This window comes from Acomys minous (genome assembly GCF_964271855.1).
Source record: "Acomys minous genome assembly, chromosome: 7".
NCBI lineage: Eukaryota > Metazoa > Chordata > Mammalia > Rodentia > Muridae > Acomys > Acomys minous.
The window spans coordinates 4,498,014-4,519,834 of record NC_140488.1 but is presented as its reverse complement, the minus strand read 5'-3'; the positions used below and the strand labels follow the sequence as shown (position 1 = coordinate 4,519,834).

Here is a 21,821-nt window from a genome sequence, read left to right as displayed (position 1 = left end):
TGACTGTTCCTGAGGGGGATTGCCTCCCCCTGTATATGCTCATAGGGTATCAAGTCTCTTCTTGGTACCCTGCTGTCCTTCCTCTGAGTGCCAGCAGGTCTCCCCCTCCAAGGGACATGGTCAAATATGAGGCACCAGAGTATGTGAGAAAGTCATATCCAACTCTCCACTCTACTGTGGAGAATGTTCTGTTTTTTTAATTTTTTTTATTAATTTATTCTTGTTACATCTCAATGGTTATCCCATCCCTTGTATCCTCCCATTCTTCCCTCCCTCCCATTTTCCCCTTATTCCCCTCCCCTATGACTGTTCCTGAGGGGGATTACCTCCCCCTGTATATGCTCATAGGGTATCAAGTCTCTTCTTGGTAACCTGCTGTCCTTCCTCTGAGTGCCACCAAGTCTCCCCCTCCAGAGGACATGGTCAAAGGTGAGGCACCAGAGTATTTGAGAAAGTCATATCCCACTCTCCACTCAACTGTGGAGAGTGTTCTGTCCATTGTCTAGATCTGGGTAGGGGTTTAAGGTTTACCGCCTGTATTGCCCTTGGCTGGTGCCTTAGTTTGAGCGGGACCCCTGGGCCCAAATCTGCCTATCATAATGTTCTACTTGTAGGCTTCTAGGACCCTCTGGATCCTTCTGCTTTGCCATTCTCCCATGGAGGTGTCTTTCTTGTATACAGCAGAATGATGTGTCTCATTTACACATCCGTTCTGTTAGTCTTTTTATTAGTGAAATGAGTACATTAATGTTGAGAGATATTAATGAACAATGATTGTTAATTCCTGTTATTTTGATGTTGTTATTTTTGTTGTTGTTGTTGTGTGTGTGTGTGTGTGTGTGTGTGCTTCTCTTCTTTTGGTTTGGTTTTCCTGCAGTGGAGTTATTTATTTACTTTTTTGGTGCTTTTTTGGTGTAATTAGCCTTCTTGGATTGGAGTTTTCCTTCTAGTATCTTCTGTAGGGATGGATTTGTGCATAGATATTATTGAAATTTTGCCTTGTCATGGAATATCTTGTTTTGTCCATCTATGGTGATTGAACGTGTTGCTGAGTATAGTAGCCTGGGCTGACATCTGTGGTCTAGTATAGTCTGCAATATGTCTACCCAGGCCTGTCTGGCTTTTAGAGTCTCTGATGTGAAGTTAGATGTGATTCTGATAGGTCTGAATTTATATATTACTTGGCCTTTTTTCCTTCTGACCTGTGGATTTAGTGTTTCTAGTTAGTGTTCTGTAAGCCTCGTGTATATTAATAGGCATCTTTTTCTTTAGGTTGTGGAAGCTTTCTTCTATGATTTTGTTGAAAATATTCTCTGGTCCATGGCACTGGGAATTTTCTCTTTTTTCTTTTCCTATTGTTGTTAGGTTTTATGTTTTCATGGTGTTCTTGATATCTTGTATGTTTTGTGTCAGGGCATTTTCAGATTTAACATTTTCTTTGACAGATGTATCAAATCCTTCAATTCAATTCAAATGAGATTCTCTCCATCTCATATAGTCTGGTGGTAATACTTACCTCTGTGGCAGTTCCTGTTTTCTTAGTTTTCCATCTCCAGGATTTTCTCTGTTTGTGTTTTCTTTATTGATTCTATTGACATTTTTATGTCTTGAATCACTTTATTACTTTCTTTCACCTATTTGATTGTATTTTCCTACATTTCTTTAAGTGATTTATTTATTTCCTCTTTAAGGTCCTCTATCATATTCATAAGTATATATTTAAGGCCATTTTCTTGTGTTTCAGTTGTGTCAGAGTATCCAGGACTTGCTATAGTAGGATACTTGGTTCTGGCAGTACCCTATTGCCCTAGCACCTGTTGATTGCATTCTAATGCTGGCCTTTAGCAATTTGGTTGTCCCTGGGGCTGGGTAGTTATTACTGGTATCCACTGGACTTATTGGAAAGGCAGGAAGAAGATATTACTTGTGTCTAGAAACCCTCCTCGGCATGGTGGACAGGACTGGATGATACTGAGGAACAGCTGGTCGCCTTGGTGGGAACCCTCCTTGGTTACATGGGTGGAGAAGTAGGTTGGAGCTTGGAACCACGTCCCTGGGCCCCATGCAGGTCTCCTTAGGAACATGGGTAGAGCCAGTGTCCAGAAGCTGGATGATCCTGGAGACCAGGAACCATCCTCAGGAAGGTGGATAGACCCAACATTCACTGAGTAAACATAGTCATGGGCATTTCAAAGTCAGCAGTGTGGTCACACACTCTCTGCAATCAGTGAGCTTAACTTCCTTTCAGGCATGTAGTCATGTTTCTCTCCTCTTGTATCTCCTGGCAAGAAACCAACAAACAAAAATACTGCTTTAAAAATCTAATAGTGGCCCATCCTGTAGTTGTAGCAAGAATGCACATAATAACGCCACTAACTGGACATTTTGTATGTAAATGTGACAGTCTGGATAATTTTTCTGCAATAGACTTTTTTGTTAGTGAATATAAATTAAAGGACAGTATTATATTTTTATTTAGCTAAATAATACATGTTTATTATACACCATGTAGAAAACATGTATGGAGCTAGTCTTTATAAGCATAATTTTTGTTTCATTTAAATACATTTCTGAACATTAAATGGTTATTTATACATGTATACATATTTTAATGTTTTTTTTTTAGAAAAGCTTTCCTTCTTTCTCTTTCTTTCGTCCCATATTTGAGACAAAGTATTGGGTTCTCTTCCCTTCTTCTCCCAAATTCTTGAGATTACTATTTTACCAATTTTATACAAATAGTATTTTATTTTAGGATTTACATTAATTTAATTACTAGTGAAACTAATTCTCCTCTTTGTCCAATTTTCTGTGCTGTGTGTGCTGAATGGGTTTTTTTTTTTCTCCAATTTTAGGAAAAATTTAAAAAGAAACTTTAAGTACCAATTTCTTGTTGTCCATGAAGATTTTCTTCTTTGACTAATTGTAAGAAACACAAGCCTATATTTTCTAATACCCTAACTATACACCTAGAAGCATCCCTCTTTACTTATAGTTGCCCACTGGATTGGTCTGCTAGTGTGCCATTTAGGTCATTTTCATCTGCATTTGGAAGTTATCTTTCTTAGTTATCTATTTCCTTCTGCATATATTTATGTGGATATTTGTCAGGTTTTGTGATCAGGATAACTTTAATTCTACAATGAATGAACCTTCCTTCCTTTCCTTTATACTAGGGACCACTTTCAGAGGATGGCAATTATCTGTTTCCTGTGAATCAGAAAGAACTTCTTTGTGAAGCTATCTAGATATTGTAACAATTATGGGAGGAAAAGTTTTTTAACAGCTTAATTTCTCTATGTTTTATATTTATTTGTGATTCCAGTTTGCTAAATTTCCTAGTAAATTACCTGTTTTTGAGATTTTCAAATTTGATAGCATTTTCTGTTATTTAAATATATCTTAATGCACACACAGAACAAATCAATCTTCCATGGTAATTTCACAGAGATCAGCTAACATTACTACACTCACTACAACACATTTACACACTGAAAACCTCAGAAATCCAGCATCCATTAGCAAAAATGGCTCATTTCCACTTAAATACCATCTTACCACACACACCACATCCTGGTCATAGGCAGTTACTAATTTACTTTTTTTTTATTATAAAAATGTACCTATTCTGCCTACTTCATATGAATGCAATCATTCACTATGTTGACTTTTATGACTGACTACCCTGTATATAGCAATACTTCATTCCCTTAAAAATTTTTAAAATTAACAACCTACTTTTTCAAACAATACTTTACATTTAAAATCTAAGTATATAGTATCCAGAGTATTCCCCTAGGTACCTTTTCTCCAGCTCCTGAACAGTTTTTCTAATATCCTGCCTTGTTGTGTATATAAAAGATGAATTAATATTGATATGTGATTATTAATTATAGCTCATGTTTTATACTAGGTTTATAACGGAAGTTTTGGTTTCTTTTGTTTGTTTGATTTTGTTTATTTATTATTATTATTATTATTATTATTATTATTATTATTATTATTATTAATTCACATTACATCCCAATTGTAAACCCCCCACTCCTATTCTCCTATTCCCACCCTCCCTTTCTCCTCTATATTCCCCTCCCTTAGAATTCTGACCAGTGCAGTCTTCCTCTCCCACGATCTGACCATAGCCTATTAGGTCCCATCTGCATACCCTGTATCCCTTTCATCTGTATCCCCACAGGACCTCTCCTTATAGAAGCAGAGATCAAATCACAGGCACCAGAGTTCATGTCAGAGGCAGTCCCCCCTCCCTCCTCCCCACGTGGAGAATGAGCTGTCCATTGGCTACATCTGAACAGGGGGTCTAGGTCCCCTGTTTACAATGTCCTTGGTTGGTGCATCAGTTTGTACATGGATCCCACGGTCTAGCTCTGCCACCCTTGATAGTCTCATTTTGGAGCTCCTAACAACTCCCTCCCTCGTCTTTCCATCCCCCAACTCTTCCATAGAATTCACAGTTCTCCACCCTGAGTCTTGCTGTGTGTCCCAGTATCTGTCCTGATCTCCTACTTTGTGGAGTCTCTCAGAGGACATCTACATTGGGCTAATATCCACTTATAAGTGAGTATGTACCATGTATGTCCCTCTAGGTCTGGGTTACCTCACTCAGGATAATAATTTCTAGTTCCATTCATTTGTATGAAAATGTCAAGATTTCCTTGTTTTTGATAGGTAAATAGTATTCCACTGTGAATATGTACCAGTTTATTTATTATTCAGTTGAGGGTTGTTTCCAGATTCTGTCTAGTATGAATAAAGTTGATATGAGCATAGTTGAACAAATGTACTTGTTGTAGGTGGAGCATCTTTTGTGTATATGCCCAGGAGTGGAATAGCTGGGTCTTGAGGTAGCACTATTCCCAGTTTTCTGAGAAAGTGCCAGATTGCTTTCCAAAGTGGTTGTACAAATTTGCACTCCCACCAGCAATGGAGAAGTGTTCTCCTTTCTCCACATCCTCCCTAGCATATGCTGTCACTAGAATTTTTGACCTTATCTATTATGGAATTTATTATTACCTGTTATGGAATCCCAGAGTCATTTTGATTTGCATTTCCCTGATGGCTAAGGATGTTGAGCATTTCTTTAAGTGTTTTTCAGCCATTCAATATTCATCTGTTGAGAATTCTCTGTTTAACACTGTACCTCATTTTTGATTGGATTATTTTGTTGGTGTTTAATTTTTGAGTTCCTTATATATTTTGTATATTAGCCCTTTGTCAGATGTAGGATTGGTGAAGATTGTTTGCCAATCTGTAGACTGTCTTCCTGTTCTATTGACAGTGTCCTTGGCCTTACAGAAGCTTTTTAGTTTCAAAATGACCCATTTATTAACTGTTGATCTTAGAGCCTGAGCTGTTGGTGTTCTGTTCACGAAGTTATCTCCTGTGCCAATGAGTCCAAGGCTCCTTCCCACTTTATAACAGTCTTCACAAGAGCCTAAAATAATATAAATTATCTCGGTGGAAATCTAAACAAACAAGTAAAAGACATGTATGAAAAATACTTCAAGTCTCTGAAGAAGAAAACGAAAGAAGATATCAGAAGATAGATCTCCCATTTTTGTGGACTGGGAGAATCAACATAGTAAAAATGGTCCTCTTATCAAAAGCTATTTACAGATTCAATTCAATCCCTATCAAAATACCTACACAATTTTTTAACGACCTTGGAAGATCAATTCTCAATTTCATACGGAAAAACAAAAAGCCCAGAATAGTGAAAACAATCCTGTACATGAAAAGATCTTCCAGAGGGCTGTAGAGATGGTTCAGTGGTTAAAAGCACTGGCTGCACTTTCCTGAGGTCCTGCATTCAATTCCCAGCAACCACATGGTAGCTTACAACCATCTGTAATGAGATCTGGTGCCCTCTTCTGGCCTGCAGGACTACATGTAGGCAGAACAGTGTATACTTGCATAATAAATAAGTCTTTTTAAAAAAGATCTTCCAGAGGAATCTCCATACCTGATCTCATGCTTTACTATAGAGCAATAATAAGTAAAATAACATGGTCCTGGAATAGAAATAGGCTGGTTGATCAATGGAATCGAATTAAGATCCAGAGATAAACCGACACACTTTATTTTTGACAAAGAAGCCAAATCCTTACAATGGAAAAATCTTCGACAAATGGTGCTGGTCTAACTGGATGGCTACATGTAGAAAAATGCAAGTAGATCCATATTTATCACCATGCACAAAACTAAAGTCCAAATGGATTAAAGACTTCAACACGAAACCAGACACACTAAATCTGTTAGAAGAAAAACTGGGGAAGAGCCTTGAACTCATTGGCACAGGAGACAACTTCTTGAACAGAACACTAATACCTCAGGCTCTAAGGTCAACAATTAATAAATGGGACCTCATGGACTGAAAAGCTTCTGTAAGGCAAAGTACACTCTCAAATTGTCAACAGAACAAAATGACAGCCTACAGACTGGGAAAAGATCTTCACCATCTCTACATCCAACAAAAGGCTAATATCCAAAATTTATAGCGAACTCCAGAAATTAAACACCACCAAACCAAGTAACCCAATTAAGAAATGGGTTTCACCTACACGTAGAACATTATGATAGGCAGATTTAGACCCAGGGGTCCTGCTCAAATTAAGGCACCAGCCAAGGACAATACAGGAGGTAAACTTTAAACCCCTACCCAGATCTAGCCAATGGACAGAACATTCTCCACAGTTGAGTGGAGAGTGGGGTATGACTTTCACACGAACTCTGGTGCCTCATATTTGACCATGTCCCCTGGAGAGGGAGACCTGGTGGCACTCAGAGGAAGGATAGCAGGCTACCAAGAAGAGACTTGATACCCTATGAGCATATACAGGGGGAGGTAATCCCCCTCAGGAACAGTCATAGGGGAGGGGAATAAGGGGAAAATGGGAGGGAGGGAAGAATGGGAGGATACAAGGGATGGGATAACTATTGAGATATAACAAGAATAAATTAATAAAAAAATTTAAAAAACAGAACATTCTCCACAGTAGAGTGGAGAGTTGGATATGACTTTCTCACATACTCTGGTGCCTCATATTTGACCATGTCCCCTGGAGGGGGAGACCTGGTGGCACTCAGAGGAAGGACAGCAGGTTACCAAGAAGAGACTTGATACCCTATGAGCATATACAGGGGGAGGCAATCCCCCTCAGGAACAGTCATAGGGGAGGGGAATAAGGGGAAAATGGGAGGGAGGGAAGAAAGGGAGGATACAAGGGATGGGATAATCATTGAGATGTAACAAGAACAAATTAATAAAATAATATATATCTTGGAAAAAAAGAAAAAAAATTTAAAAAAAGAAATGGGTTTCAGAGGTAAACAGAGAATTCTCAACAGAGGAATATCGAATGGCTGAACAACACTTAAAGAAATGCTCAATGTCCTTAGTCATCAGGGAAATGCAAATCAAAATTACTCTGAGATTCCCATCTTACACCATTCAAAATAGCTAAGATCAAAAACTCAAGTGACAGCATGTGTTGGGGAAGATATCAGGAAAGGGAAACGCTCATCCATTGCTTGTGGGAGTACAAACTTGTACAACCACTTTGAAAATCAATCTGGTGCTTTCTCAGAAAATTGGGAATAGGGCTACCTCAAGACCCAGCTATACTACTGCTGGGTATATACATGAAAGATGCTCCACCACACAACAAGGACATTTGTTCAACCATGTTGATAGCAGCCTTATTCGTAATAGCCAGAATCTGGAAACAACCCGGATGTCCCTCAGTCAAAGAATGGGTAAAGAAAATGTGGCACATTTACACAATGTAATACTACTCAGCTATTAAAAACCAATGAAATCTTGAAAATTTCAGGCAAATATATGGAACTAGAAATGACCATCCTGAGTGAGATAACCATGACCCAGAAGGATACACATGGTATATGATCGCTTATAAGTGGATATTAGCCCAACAAAGATGGCGTCTGAGTGTCTACTCAGAAGGTGATCAAGATAGATATTGGGATTGACTGCTAGACTCCAGGTGAGAGTGGCATGGAAGAATGGGGGGATAAAAGATCCCAGAAATTTCAGGAGCCCCACAAAGATACCATCAAGGCTGGTGGAAATGGACCCAGGGTAGCCTGCATAAACTGTTGTATCAACCAAGGACAATGCATGTAGTAAACCTAGGCCCCTGTTCAGGTCTAGCCAATGGACATCTCATTCTCCACGACTGTGGAGAGAGCAGGAACTACCTCTGACATGAACTCTGGTGCCCCCTATTTGACCACTTCCCCTTTGTGGGGAGGCTGGGTGGCACACAGAGAAAGGGGAAGCAGGCTCTTCAGATGAGGCGAGATAGGCTGTGGTCATATGGTGGGGGAGGAGGTCCCCTTCTGTCAGAGGTCTAGGGGAGGGGAATAGGATGGAAGAGGGAGGGAGGGTGGGAAAGGGAAGATACAAATGACGGGATTAAAAAAGGGGATGTAATCTGAATAAACTATAATTAAAAAGGAAAAACACAGTTATGTAAACATGTTTTTATTTTAAGGGCATGGTCTTTTCCAGATAGAGTTAGTTGAATTCTGAGGATTCTGTGGGGTATAAAAAAAGAGAGCCTAAAGGGATAGTGGTGCTGGTTTGGAGGAAGCTGATGGAGGACTGCAGGCTGTGGGCTGTGTTTGCTGCTAACAACTGAGATTGGCATTACTCCCCTCCCCCGCCAAATCCAACAATCCTACCCAACAAGAGGTCACCATCCCCTGTTTTCATTCTTCTAACTTTTTCCCTCTCATACCTAGTGTTGGGGTGTTTGAAGGGAGGTAAAGGTGTTTAAGAACCCTAAATAAATTAGGTTTGTGAAAAATCTTAGCCTACAAGGAATCACTATTTATGTTGTATATTTGGAAATTTGAAAAAATGCCTCATGTCAGGCATCCTCCGTTACAATATCATAAAGTATAGTTTAGATCACTAGACAGTGGGTCACAACCCCTTTGGGGAGTCAACCAACCTTTTCACAGGGGTCGCATATCAGATATCCTACATATTAGATATTTACATTGTGATATATAACAGTTGCAAATTTACAGTTATGAAGTAGCAATAGAATAATTTTATGGTTGGGTGTCACTACAACATCAGGGACTATATTAAAATGTTGCAGCATTAAGAAGGGCAAAAACTGCTAGTTCAGATGTGAAAAGCACAAGAAGAAGCAGTCTTTCCTTCTTCCCCTCAAGTTTCTATTAACTGTTGACCTAATTATTGTTTCTTTCTTTCTCATTTCCTGAAAATTATAATAATAATTACACAGTATTTGGTATTGGTAAACACGCATCTTTCAGTAAATAATATGCACATAAGCTTCTATTATTTTCTTCAATTCAATACTATACTTATTTTATAGCCTAAAAATATTCCCCTTTTTAGGTTTGCTTTCTGTTGCCATGATAAACATCATGGCCATCTTGGGGAGGGAAAGATCTACTGCTTTTAGTCTTCCTTAAAGGGAAGTTATGGAAGGAACTTAAGGCAGAACCTGGATGCAGAAACTGAGGTAGAGGCCCTGGAAGAACCCTGTTTACTGGCCTGCTCCCTTATGCATGTTCATTAGAGCATCTAGTACCAGCCCAGGGGCTATACCACCCACAGTGGCCTGGGCATTCTCACATCAGTTATTACTTAAGAAAATGCCCACAGACATGCCTATAGCCAATCTTATAGAGGAATTTTTACAATTGAGGTTCTCTCTTCCAAGGTGACACTGAAAAACAACAACAGCAGCAACAAACAAACTAACCAGGCCACCTTTGTGGTAGTACCATATTTTTTGCCAATATCCCCTTTGATGTGTTTTATGTTTAGATATTATCCCCATTATAAATAGAATTTTCACTTGCTTACTGTTGAGATTTATTAATTCCTTGAATATTTTAGATATGAGACCTTCATTAAATAATTTTTTAAAATCTTTCTGTAAGCATGATGCTTCTTCAACCTTCCTAGAATTGTAGAGGATAAATATTTTTAAGAAGGTATAATTGATTTTATTCAATATTCCCTATAGAAATACTACATTTTAGGTTATGAATTGATCACTTGAATAATTTACTTTTCACTATAATAAAAATGCTACTACAAACATTTGAGTAACTCAATGTTTTGCGTCTGAGAATCTGTGCAAATTTTCCTGTGTGTACCATTCTACCATCATACACACCGAGTAGGAGGATTGCATCTCCTCCTTAGCTTTATCAACACTTCTTATTATCAGAAGTTTCCATTACAGACATTATGTAGATCTTGTCATATGTTTATTCGCATTTCCCTAATGACTAATGCAATTGAGCATATTTCAGGTGGTTATTTGCAATTTGTATATCTTCTTTATCTTTCTGATATTCTTTTCTATGGGAATTTTATTGATTGCTCTACTACTCTTATATAGATTATTTTCACTATTTACCTCGAATGTTGCTCTTTCTACAAAAAGTTTCATCTGTTTACTAGACATTGACATCCAGATTGAAACGCAGAATCTGTGTATTGCAACTGGAATTCTCCTCCTCCCAAATTATGTATACTTTTCCTTCATCTACTGTGTTCATTATACCATTATTCTTATAATTACCACAAATTATTTAGATTGAGATATTTGGAATAGGAAAAAGCCTGTTTATTGTCACAATTTCAGGATTACTTTACATCTATTTACTCTTTTTATTTTACCACTTCTTGATCTGTATTCTTTTTTGACTTTGATCTCTTAGTCTATTGGTTCTCCTATTTTTCATTTTATCTTTAGTTATTTTAAATATGTCATTAATGGCATGCCTTTAGTGATCAATATATATTTCCTTTCTTGTTTATATTAATGTGTAAAAAATGTGAACTACTATTTATACTTATAGTTCTAAAATAAATATTCTTAGTCATTACATATTCTGAAAAGTTCAGAAAATTGGTAGGACAGATGTCCTATTTTTTATACAGACTTCTTCTGTACAGATTTCTGAGCTTCCTATGTTCCCTCTGACATCTCCACCTTAAATGACCACAGCCTTGATCCTGATTTTATCTTCCTATGTGGAAGCATCATTCACTTGGAATTATCAGAAGAGAAACATCACGATCATTCCTTCTTTCTTCTCTAAAGGCAAACATTCACTCAAGTTTATCTCTCTTTTATCCCTATACTATTTTCTGTCAAAGAATTGATTTTTGGTAGATTGTTTCTATCTAATTTTCCTGTGTCTACTTTTTTAGTATGCTTACTCAATCTCCTTCATGCAGTCAACTAACCAAATGATTTCTTCAGACTGAAACTTTAGTTAAGGCACTTCACCAAAAAGAAAAATAATACAATAATAACTCCATATCAAAATAGGTAAAACTATTCAGAATGTCAATGGATTCATCTATCTTTTTTCCATGTCATATTATCTAACTCTTTTGTTTATATGTTAATCTTCCTTACTAGTCTCTGAGTCCTCCAGTAAAAAATGGGGCTTTTATTTTCACAATTATTCTATGCTCAGAAATACTCAGAGTTAATGGTTTCTCTAAAACATTTCTTTTCATTTTTGTAGAAAGGGGCTTATTTAGTAGAGGCTGAGCTTAAACTTTGTAGCTAAGTGTGACTTTTAACTTCTGATCCTCTTACTCCACCACCCAAGTGCCGAGACTACAAGTTTGCACCACTACCCCTTGTTGTGAGTGGGTGCTAAAGATCAAAAGGAATGTTTTGTGCATACAATGGAAGTATTCTAACAATTGAGCCACATTGCTCATCCTTGTCTTTTTGTTGTTAAGTCAAATACTTACTATGTAACCTAGAATGGCCTTGAAGTCAGGGCAATCCTCCTACCTCAAACTTGCATGTGCTGAGAAGTATAGTCTATTAGATCTAGTAACTTTTGACAGTCATATAGACTTCCAATATGCGAATAATACATAAGCCGTGCATCTTCCCTTTTTCTGCTAAATCAAAGAACTTCAAACTTTGAGGTTCCCTGTAGGTAGAAGTGACTATTAGGCTAGACTATACAAGAGATTATGGATATGAATATTTATTACTATAGATTCATGTACATTCTGAGTTCTGTATATAAAGGATTTACTTCCAACCTTTATCTATCTATTGGCATAGTTTTGCCTTTGCTCAATGATTACTTATAGATCAATGAAGAGTCTTATTTCTTTAGTAGAATGGTCAAAAAGTCACAAAGACTCATTGAAATATTTGAGATTTTATTATTTTTCCTTTGGACAGAAACATACATCGTTAGAATAGTTATTGACATCCTATGTGTTAAATGTAGGCTCATATTACTACCTCTACAATATACCAATCTAGGAAACTATAGTTTCAGTTGGTTTTTAATAATTTCGATTTTCACCCTTTATTTATTCAATGACATATTAGAAGAGTATTTTAAATTTTCTCTTGATACTGCTTTCTAAATTTAGTCCATTACAAGTTTAATAAGATTGAAGAAGTTATTTTAAGTTGTTTTAGTATTTGTTAATATGTGCTTTTGTGCCTCAAATGTTACATGTTTTAAAACAAAATTTATGCTAATGAAAATAATGTAATTTTCATCACTTTTGGATAAGGTACTCTATAGATTCTGTTAAGTCTACTTGATATATAGTATAATTTAATTCTGGTATTTCATTGTTGAGCTTTTGTCTGGATAATCTGCCAGTGAATGTGAAATACTAAAGTCACCTACTATTATTGTATTGGGGTCTGTTTCTTTCTTTATATCCTGTAGTGTATATTTTGTAAAATTTGTTGCTTAATTGTTTGGTGCACATATATTTACAATCATTTTAACTACTTTTCATAAAAAGGCTTGTTTGTTTGTTTGAAACAGTATCTCACTATGAAGCCTTGGCTGCCCTGTAACTTGTTATGTAGACTAAGCTGGTCTAAGGCTCATGAAGATCTACCTACCTCTGCTTTCCAGTGCTGAGATTAAAGGTGTGTGTCGCCAGGCCTTGTTTTTTTTAACTTCTTGGCAGATCATCACCTTCATCAATATGTAGTGATCATCTTTGCATCTTCTAACTTGCTTTGGCTTGAAGTCTGTTTTGCCATATGTGAATATCTGCATCTACTTGCTTATGGATAAGAATTGTTTTGAGTGCCATTTCATATCATTTCAAATTCAATTAAGTTATGTATTGTACGTGAGTTTCTTGAATGTAGCCAGAGTTGAGCATTTGTTTTTAATCCAATGAGCTAATATGTGTTTTTTAATTAGAAAATTAAGATCATTTATAATTGGTGGCTAGTATTGTAAGAAATATATGATTTTCATAATTTTATTGTTTTCCTTTTAGTTGTTCTGAATTACGCCTTTGTTTCTTTTTCTTTTATTCATTATAGAATTATTAGTCCATTTCTTTTTATCAATCCTCATTTGTGTAGAAGATCACTTTTTTCTTTCTCTTCTATTCATGAGATTGCTATTTTGTGAAGCTTAATAGTTGTTATGAGTTGAATATGAAATATTCCTAACAGGTTCATGTACTTTGTCTTGTTTCCTACCACTTAGCAGTTGTTGAAATGACTGAGTACTGATGGCTGTGACCTAACCAATGAATTAATCATTTGATGGATCTATAAATAAATGTCATTATTGAAAGGATTTCAATATAAAGCAGGATATCAAAGGGCTTTTTTTGGAATTATGTATATTGTTTCATGACCTTTCTCTTTCCTGCCTCTCTTTTTTGTTTATTTGTTTGTAATTCTTTTATTATATTTCTTTTTGCATATACATTTATATTATTACACATATATACAATAAACCACATACAGCAAGAAGAAACAGAAAACAGTCAGGAATTATATAAATGTTACATTCACAGTGTTTTGGCTATTTGTATTTGGCAACCTTGAAGAAAATATCTTTCCTATCTTGGTGAGTCTAAAATTCTGAATGAAAATCAGTATCTATCATATCTCATCTCTATCAACCTAAAACATCTCTATAGATTTAAAAATATCTTAACCCCTAGACAACTGAGCTTAACTGTAAGACTAAACTATCTGGTCTTCAACCTCACCAGAGACTTGAGAAGGAATAAAACTTAATTACCTGAGTGAATTGAAGTGTAGGGAACAGCTTCCAAAATGAAAAAAGACAGAGACAGTTTGCTGCCTGAACAGTCACCCAAGACTGTCTATAACATTGGAGAATCATCTTCAGCCTTCTGGCCCAATATATCTGAGGCAGGAAATATTGAGGTCTTGCTTACCCTGTCTTGGCAGAGTTTGGCCATCAGCTGTGCCTGCATTGAAGCTTGACCTTTCTAGGCAGAATTCTGTCTGTGGCAGAAACGAGGACATTTTACCATTTAAGATGTCACACACTTATAAGACAGGATTTAGGGGACCTGAGCTGGAACTGACTTTTTGAGCATTAGCTCTCATAATATCAGAAATTCTGACATAAGCTGTCAAGACAGAAAATCTATCTATCTATCTATCTATCTATCTATCTATCTATCTATCTATCAACGCCCATGGACAAGAACAATAATCAGCCTGGTAAGATATCTTCAGCGGTGCAATAGTGATAACCTTTGTCTTGGGGTTAATCATCAGTTGTCTAATTAGAGTTAATGCCTGCTTACTAGGAAGGAATGCATGACCAGTACTATAAACCTAACCAAACATGGCTAGAGATTTAATAGAACTTTGAGGTAAACCTAGTACTGCCATTATCCCAAAAGCAATATAGTTTTTAATTGTATTCTAAATACTTATACTCATAGATAAGCATAGCTCTTATCCCTCATCCCTCATCAACGAAGTTTCTTTTTTGTAGCAGACACTGTTACAGAGACCCAAATCTGGTCAAAATACACAGAATAAATGAATATGGGATAGATGCACACATTGCTACATCAACAATAAAACTCCTACACCTAAAGCTTAGGAAACATTGTGGAAGAGGGAATAGAAAGATTGGAATAGGCATTTAGGATGCCTACTGTTGGACAGTGTCTTCTAGACATGACAAGGATGCTGTACCCATGCAATCTCAGCAGTATGTTTGCCTAAACAAGACTGACACATTGGCTACACTGGTTAATATGCAACATGAATGGGTGGGGGAAGTATCTTACAAGTCCACATTTCTAGATGAATAACTGCAGGCAATCAATAGCTACTGACCACTTTTCTCCAAATACATTCCCCCTTATAGGTGGCTCAATCTCAAGTGCTCATCCCTAAATATGACCAATACCATCGAGCCTATATAATAATTGAAGAAGTGCCATGAATTTGAAAGAACATGGTAGGGCATGAAGGGAGTCTGCTGGGGAGATAGATGTTAATATAGTACTCATGTAACAAATTCTCAAAATTAAAAATTAAATAAAAACAACAATTTCATAGATCATATATTTTTCTGTAATTATTTCATTGACAATCACTGGTATAACAGTAATTTGCTAAATGAAACCATATTTTCACTAATTTTCTCTAAATGAAATATATCCAACTCGCTGAGAAACACTTAAAGAAATGCTCAACCTCCTTAGTTATCAGGGAAATACAAATCAAAACAACTCTGAGATTCCATCTTACACCCATCAGAATGGCTAAGATCAAAAACTCAATTGACACCACATGCTGGCGAGGATGTGGGGAGAGAGGAACACTCCTTCATTGCTGGTGGGAATGCAAACTAGTACAACCACTTTGGAAATCTATCTGGTGCTATCTCAGAAAAATGGGAATAGGGCTTCCTCAAGATCCAGCTATTCCACTCCTGGGAATATACCCAGAAGATGCTCCAGCACACAACAAGAAAATTTGCTCAACCATGTTCATAGCAGCCTTATTCATAATAGCCAGAACATGGAAACAGCCTAAGTGTCCTGCAGTAGAAAATGTATAAAGAGACTGTGGTACATTTACACTATGGAATATTATTTAGCTATTAAAAACAAGGAATTCCCGAAATTTGTGGACAAATGGATTGAGCTAGAAATTATCATAATGAGTGAGTTAACCCAGAAGCAGAAAGACTCAAATGGTATATACTCACTTATATCTGCACACTAGCCCAAGGGGCATGTCCCACGAAAGCCTTCACTTACCAGGAAACTGGGACAGAGGGGAGGACATTCTAGTGGGACTCTAGATGAGAGAAGCATGGAAGAATGGCAAAGTAGAAGGATCCAGAGGGTCCTAGACACCAACAAGTAGAACATTATGATAGGCAGATTTGGGCCCAGGGGTCCTGCTCAAACTATGGCACCAGCCAAGGACAATACATGCAGTAAACTGTAAACCCCTACCCAGATCTAGCCAATGGACAGGATATTCTCCACAGTTGAGTGGAGAGTGGGGTCTGACTTTTACACGAACTCTGGTGCCTCATATTTGACCACGTTCCCTGGATGGGGAGGCCTGGTGGCACTCAGAGGAAGGATAGCAGGCTACCAAGAAGAGACTTGATACCCTATGAGCATATACAGGGGAAGGAGGTCCCCCTCAGTCACTGTCATAGAGGAAGGGAGTAAGGGGAAAATGGGAGGGATGGAGGAATGGGAGGATACAAGGGATGGGATAACAATTGAGATGTAATATGAATAAATTAATAAGATATATTCCTAACCCTGCCACATAAATAGAGACTTGAGATATACAAGTATGTAGCATATAATTGACTGTGAATTCTAACAGAAAATATAGTATGTGGCCTTGGGAATGTGATTTGTTTAACCTGAACAAAGTAATGCATATTAGACTAGGCAATATATTTGTGTTAAACTTCCCAAAGTCTAAATCAACAGTAGCTGGATGTGGTAATCCATACCTGTTAACTTAGATTCTATTTTGGAGCTAGAAAAAGGATTGAAAATTGAAGGGCAGCTTGGGTAAGTTAGTGAAACTCTTTCTCAAAGTAAAATTTCTAAAATGGGCTAAAAAATGCAACTTAGGGCTAGAGCCCTTGTGTGATATTCATGAGGCTCCTATGAATGTAAACCACCACGGCAAAAAACCAAATGAAAATAAACTACAGTAAAGTCCTTCCCTTCACTGTTTTTGTCAAATACAAAAGATATTGAAGACAACTTTTTAGCGTTTACAGAAATGAAAATAAGTAAGTTGAATAGAGTAGAACTCTTCAGCTACTGCAGGTGCAACAGCTTACATATTGGTATTAGTCCAGAAGTTCTCTGTGTTCCAGGGACGCTGATGGAGCCGATAAATTCCTAGTGATGTACGCATCACTAACAAGCTAGAGTGCTTTTGTCCTTTGCCAAAATCCTACATGGCTCATTTGTTAAGGACCTCAGTGAGATTGAATACCTCTTTTGAATGGTTCATCCTGTGGGTTCTGACAGTATGTGACAAAAGATAATAAGGTTTTCCAGTGAACTTTAAAATGTTCATTTAAAAAAAAGTCCTTCATTAAAAAAAAACAACCTTAATGATAATTTACTGCAGACAGAACATGTATTTTCCAAATAGTTTGACAAATGAAGGAGTAAGAAAACAGTTGATGAGTACTGGTGCATGCATTTGCATGTTGCCCTATACCCAAATTTTGATACTGCAGGACCACAATTTCAGCCAAATTATAAGCTCTGCAAACATAATTTGTTAATTTCCTTTTAAATCATTCTACAAATTCCAGAATTTCTGTCTTTTGTCTTCTTTGATGTACAAGCTTCTTCAACACAGTAAGACTTCAGTACAGCTAAATCCATGTCTTTAACAAGTAAAACTTATTTTCGTTTTCCTTTCCTTGCCAACTAAGATTTATACATTAATTATTCAACAGATACATCTTAAACATTCTAGTTAAAATACATAGGGCTAGGCAGAAATTGTTTAACCCATAGCACATTTTCATTTGCCTATAAAGAATAAATAGAACTGTAAATGGGTAAACTCAATTTTCCCATGCAGGGAGGTCAAATGAACTGGAGGCGAACATATCAAAGGTAGGGGACTAATTGTTACTGAGATTCAGGTAAGTAATTTCTTAGGCATTTTAGCTGTCATGCTGTGGAGTAATTGTGAACCCACCAAGAAGGAATTGCAAAGCAGAACCTACTTATCCTTTCCCCAAAGGCTAAATAGATTTTTTTGTCCTATAGTTTGCAGCAATTCTCTATTTAATCATTAAAAGAAATGTTCTAAGAATTACTTCCTCAAAAATAGTGTTTGAGTGAAACCTTACAGAATAGTGACTTCACGCAGAAGGAGGCTTCAATGTGCTGGTGTTATTTCAGACAGAGTTCATTCTAGTGGAATGAAAAGTTTTGTAGCATTTTTCTTTAAAGTTTCACTTAAGCCAACATCACATCTGGATAATGTAAACGTCTCTATCCAGCCCCACTAATGACAACAAAGTTTTTAAACACCATCTCATAGGCATCAAGTATAATCTTATGGTCTTATGATCATGTCCTATTGTACTACTTTATTACTATCAGTCAACTATAACTGGCCACAGCAGCAAAGATTCATAGCATATCACTGAAGTGAAGGTTGTGAGTACCACAGCACTGTAAAGAAATTTTTCATACTTGTAGTGATTCATTTAGTCCGGTGGTTCTCAATCTAATGCTGTAATCCTTTAATACAGTTCCTCATGTTGTGGTGACCACCAACCATGAAATTATTTTTATTGTTACTTTATAATTGTAACTTTGGTACAGCTGTGGATCTAATGTAAACATCTATATATAAGATAATTGATATGTGACCTCCCAAAGGGGGCATGAGCCACAGAACCACTGATTTAGCCCATTTTCTTGTCTAGGAATGACTTTCAGATTGGGATTCCAAGAGGCTCCCTTGTAGGCTTATATTTTTCAAAACCTACTTTATTTAGAGTATTTAAACACTTCAACCTCAATTCTAACCCACAGGCCAGAAGAAGGGGAGAAAGAATGTAAATAAGGAAAGGGGTTTGTGGAGCAGTTTAGATGTAGTTCCTTGGCTTAATTCCACTCTGCATTGTCAGGATAGCAGCACTCCAGTCCAATAGTCAACATCAAACAGCAGCATAAATCTGTAGCAGAAACTGCAAGGCTCTGCCGAACTGCCAGTAGTTAGTGGAAGCAGCCAGAATCAGAGCACCAGGAGAAGTTCCCTGGAAAACTTGTCTCTCTGAAGCAAAGAACAGCAGAGACCAGCAAAGTCCAGCAAAGCATTACATGGTGGTGTAGCAATGTAAACATCCTGGTCCCACTGTCCATGGTTCTTTTTATACTCTTTCCAATCATCAGGTACCCTCTCACATGTCTGCTCCCAGCAAAACATCACATGCCCTCTCACAAGACACCTTCCAGAAAAACATCATGTGCCCTCTCACAAGATAGCTTTTAGAAAACAGCATGTGACACAACTGATTCTTCAACAACACCAGAAACTTGCACTTCACTCCCCTTTGTTTCTTCTAGTATTCTTGATAACTGTACCCATTTGTTTGCTCCAAAGTATTGATCACAATTTAAAACCACCCCTATACTTGTTCTTGTCTCTTCTTTTAGACTATAAGCTATGTGAAGGAAAAAAAAACTGTTTAAATTTTATTCACTATTTTTACAATTTTAATTTGGATTATAAATCGTCAAATAATATCTGCATGTATTTATGTGTTACAAAGTGGTGCTATAATTTAAAAATACTAATATGAATAAAGATATAAGCTAGCTAACATATCCACCACTTCAAAATTTCACCTATGTGAAAATTAGCCTAGCAAATTAAAAAAAAGGACTCTAAATAGTTTGGCAAGGGAGAAAGCCACTAAATATTGTTATGAGTCAATGAGGAAAGGTGATAGAGTTGCTAAAAGATTGAATCTGTCCCTATATGCTGAACTCTTCCAAATTAATATCATGGCTCCATTTTACTTTGCCTGGTCCTTTGTGACTTATGTTGGTACCAGAACATTTGCTGGACAGCTGTACCCTACAACATCCACAGACATCTCAATTAGTATTCCAATTTACAACTTATCTTGCTTCTCAAATCTCTTTCAAGAGTAGCAGCTTAGATAATGACATGACATTACTCAAGGAAGAGAATTAGCATATATTTTACTGTTACTGTTACTGTTAGATTGCTATAAAGAGACACCATGACCAAGGCAACCTATAGAAAAAAGAATTTAATTGGGAACTTACAATTTAATATTATGGCAGAGAGTGTGGCAGCAGGCAGGTAAGTGGTCATGGTGCCAGTTGGAGCAGTAGTTGAGAGTTTACGTCTTATCTACAAGCAGTAAGCAATAAGAGAGAGCTAACTAGGAATGGCATGGGTTTTTAAATTTTTCAATGCCCACCCCAAGTGACAAAACTCCTCCAAAAAGGCCACACCTCCTAATCCTTCCTAAACAGTTCTACAAACTAGGGGAAAAACAGTCAGATAGATGAGCCTATGGGGGCCAGGGGTGGAGTGGGATTCTCATTCAAACTACCACAGTACATGTGTGCACCCGCCTCTCTCTTCAAAACAAAACAAAGCTGATCATACAGTCCTGCCCGTGTGTCCTTACAAATAACTCTCGGCATTGTTCTTTCCTTTCTGCCTGCATTGCATTGAGATGACCTATGTTCAAATACTCATTGAGACTTATCTATCTAGACTACTTTGAGTCTTTCATCCTACTCTCTCCTTCCTTGTTCTTATTCTGTAAAGCCCACATGCTTCTCACAAATATGGAAATAGTATTATCTTCCTCAGTCCAGAAATCAATAAGGGCTGGCACTATGCAGAAAGTGCTGGAACCTTACTGAATAAGAGATGTTCAAAGATTACAGACATGATTTCTTCAAGATTGATTCTGGTTTTTTTTCCTACTGCAAATTCAACAGAATATTATTAAAATGTTTGAGCTTCCAAACAGAAGTACAGAATTATGCCAGCAGGAACAATTGAAAAGTCGCATTTCATTTTCCATTACTATTTGTGATAAATGATATGACCATGAAACTTCACTTAAATATGGAGTTCTCAAACACCAGATCATCAGAGTTGGACAAAAGCTGCATGAATCCTATGTCTGAGGTTGACAAATGGAAGGAACTTATTTAACATCAAATTGAATTACTGTAGAATCAGGTCTCAGATCCTGTTTTCTGTGTTACTGTAATGACTATGAAGCTCCATTTAAATACAGTATTGAAACATTTTTGCAGCACTATAACCCATTTCCTAGAGTGCTGGGCATGATTTTTTTCCTTCACTGATCTCTTTGTTTTGCTTTCTTTTTCTTGTGCCTGCATGCTAATCAGTGTGATTAAGAAGAAAATCTGATCTTAATAAAGCAATATTTGATTCGGTGCTGAATTTCAAATGAGGCTCTTGGAAGTACCAGAGGTTTCTTGGAAGTGCCCTGGGAATCACTTGTATGTATCAGTCATTATAAAGTTCCAAGGGAGTAAAACCCTGACTGCCAACCCGTGTTTCAACAAGACAGCTGTGCTTTTGTGGTGTATATAGGATTACACTGCTGGTAGATTTAAAATAATATTATGATGTAAAATTTTTGAGAGCTACTGTGCTTCAGGAATGAATTTACCAGTGGCTCTTGAATTGAACATTCCAATTAAACAACAATAATTCTATGGTTTGTGTTTATATTTATTTGTATGCTCTTTATAATGATACAAATATTATCTTTACAGTGATAAAAACATTAGAAAATCCAGGCTTGTCATATAAATATGGCAATTAGAGTACAGATTGTCTATAATTGGCTAGTGGCATAATAGTGTCTAAGGCTCAAATTTATGGACTTTTGATTATATGTTAATGTAGGTAGTTCAAGTCCACATAAACAGGCCTTCC

At 36.9% G+C, this 21,821-nt stretch overlaps 1 protein-coding gene across 3 annotated transcripts in view; it reads left to right on the top strand.

The window, feature by feature from the left end:
• The window catches only part of LOC311601594 (uncharacterized protein), a 286,148-nt gene that overhangs the window by 30,813 nt on the left and 233,514 nt on the right, over positions 1–21,821 (top strand). Inside the window, exon 1 of one of the 3 annotated variants that reach the window (XM_084789122.1) lies at positions 12,891–12,965. The exons of the other annotated variants lie outside the window; for them this stretch is intronic. The gene's annotated coding sequence lies outside the window, so the exon portion shown is untranslated. Of the gene's footprint in view, positions 1–12,890; positions 12,966–21,821 lie in introns of those variants that run through there. 3 annotated transcript variants of the gene reach the window in all.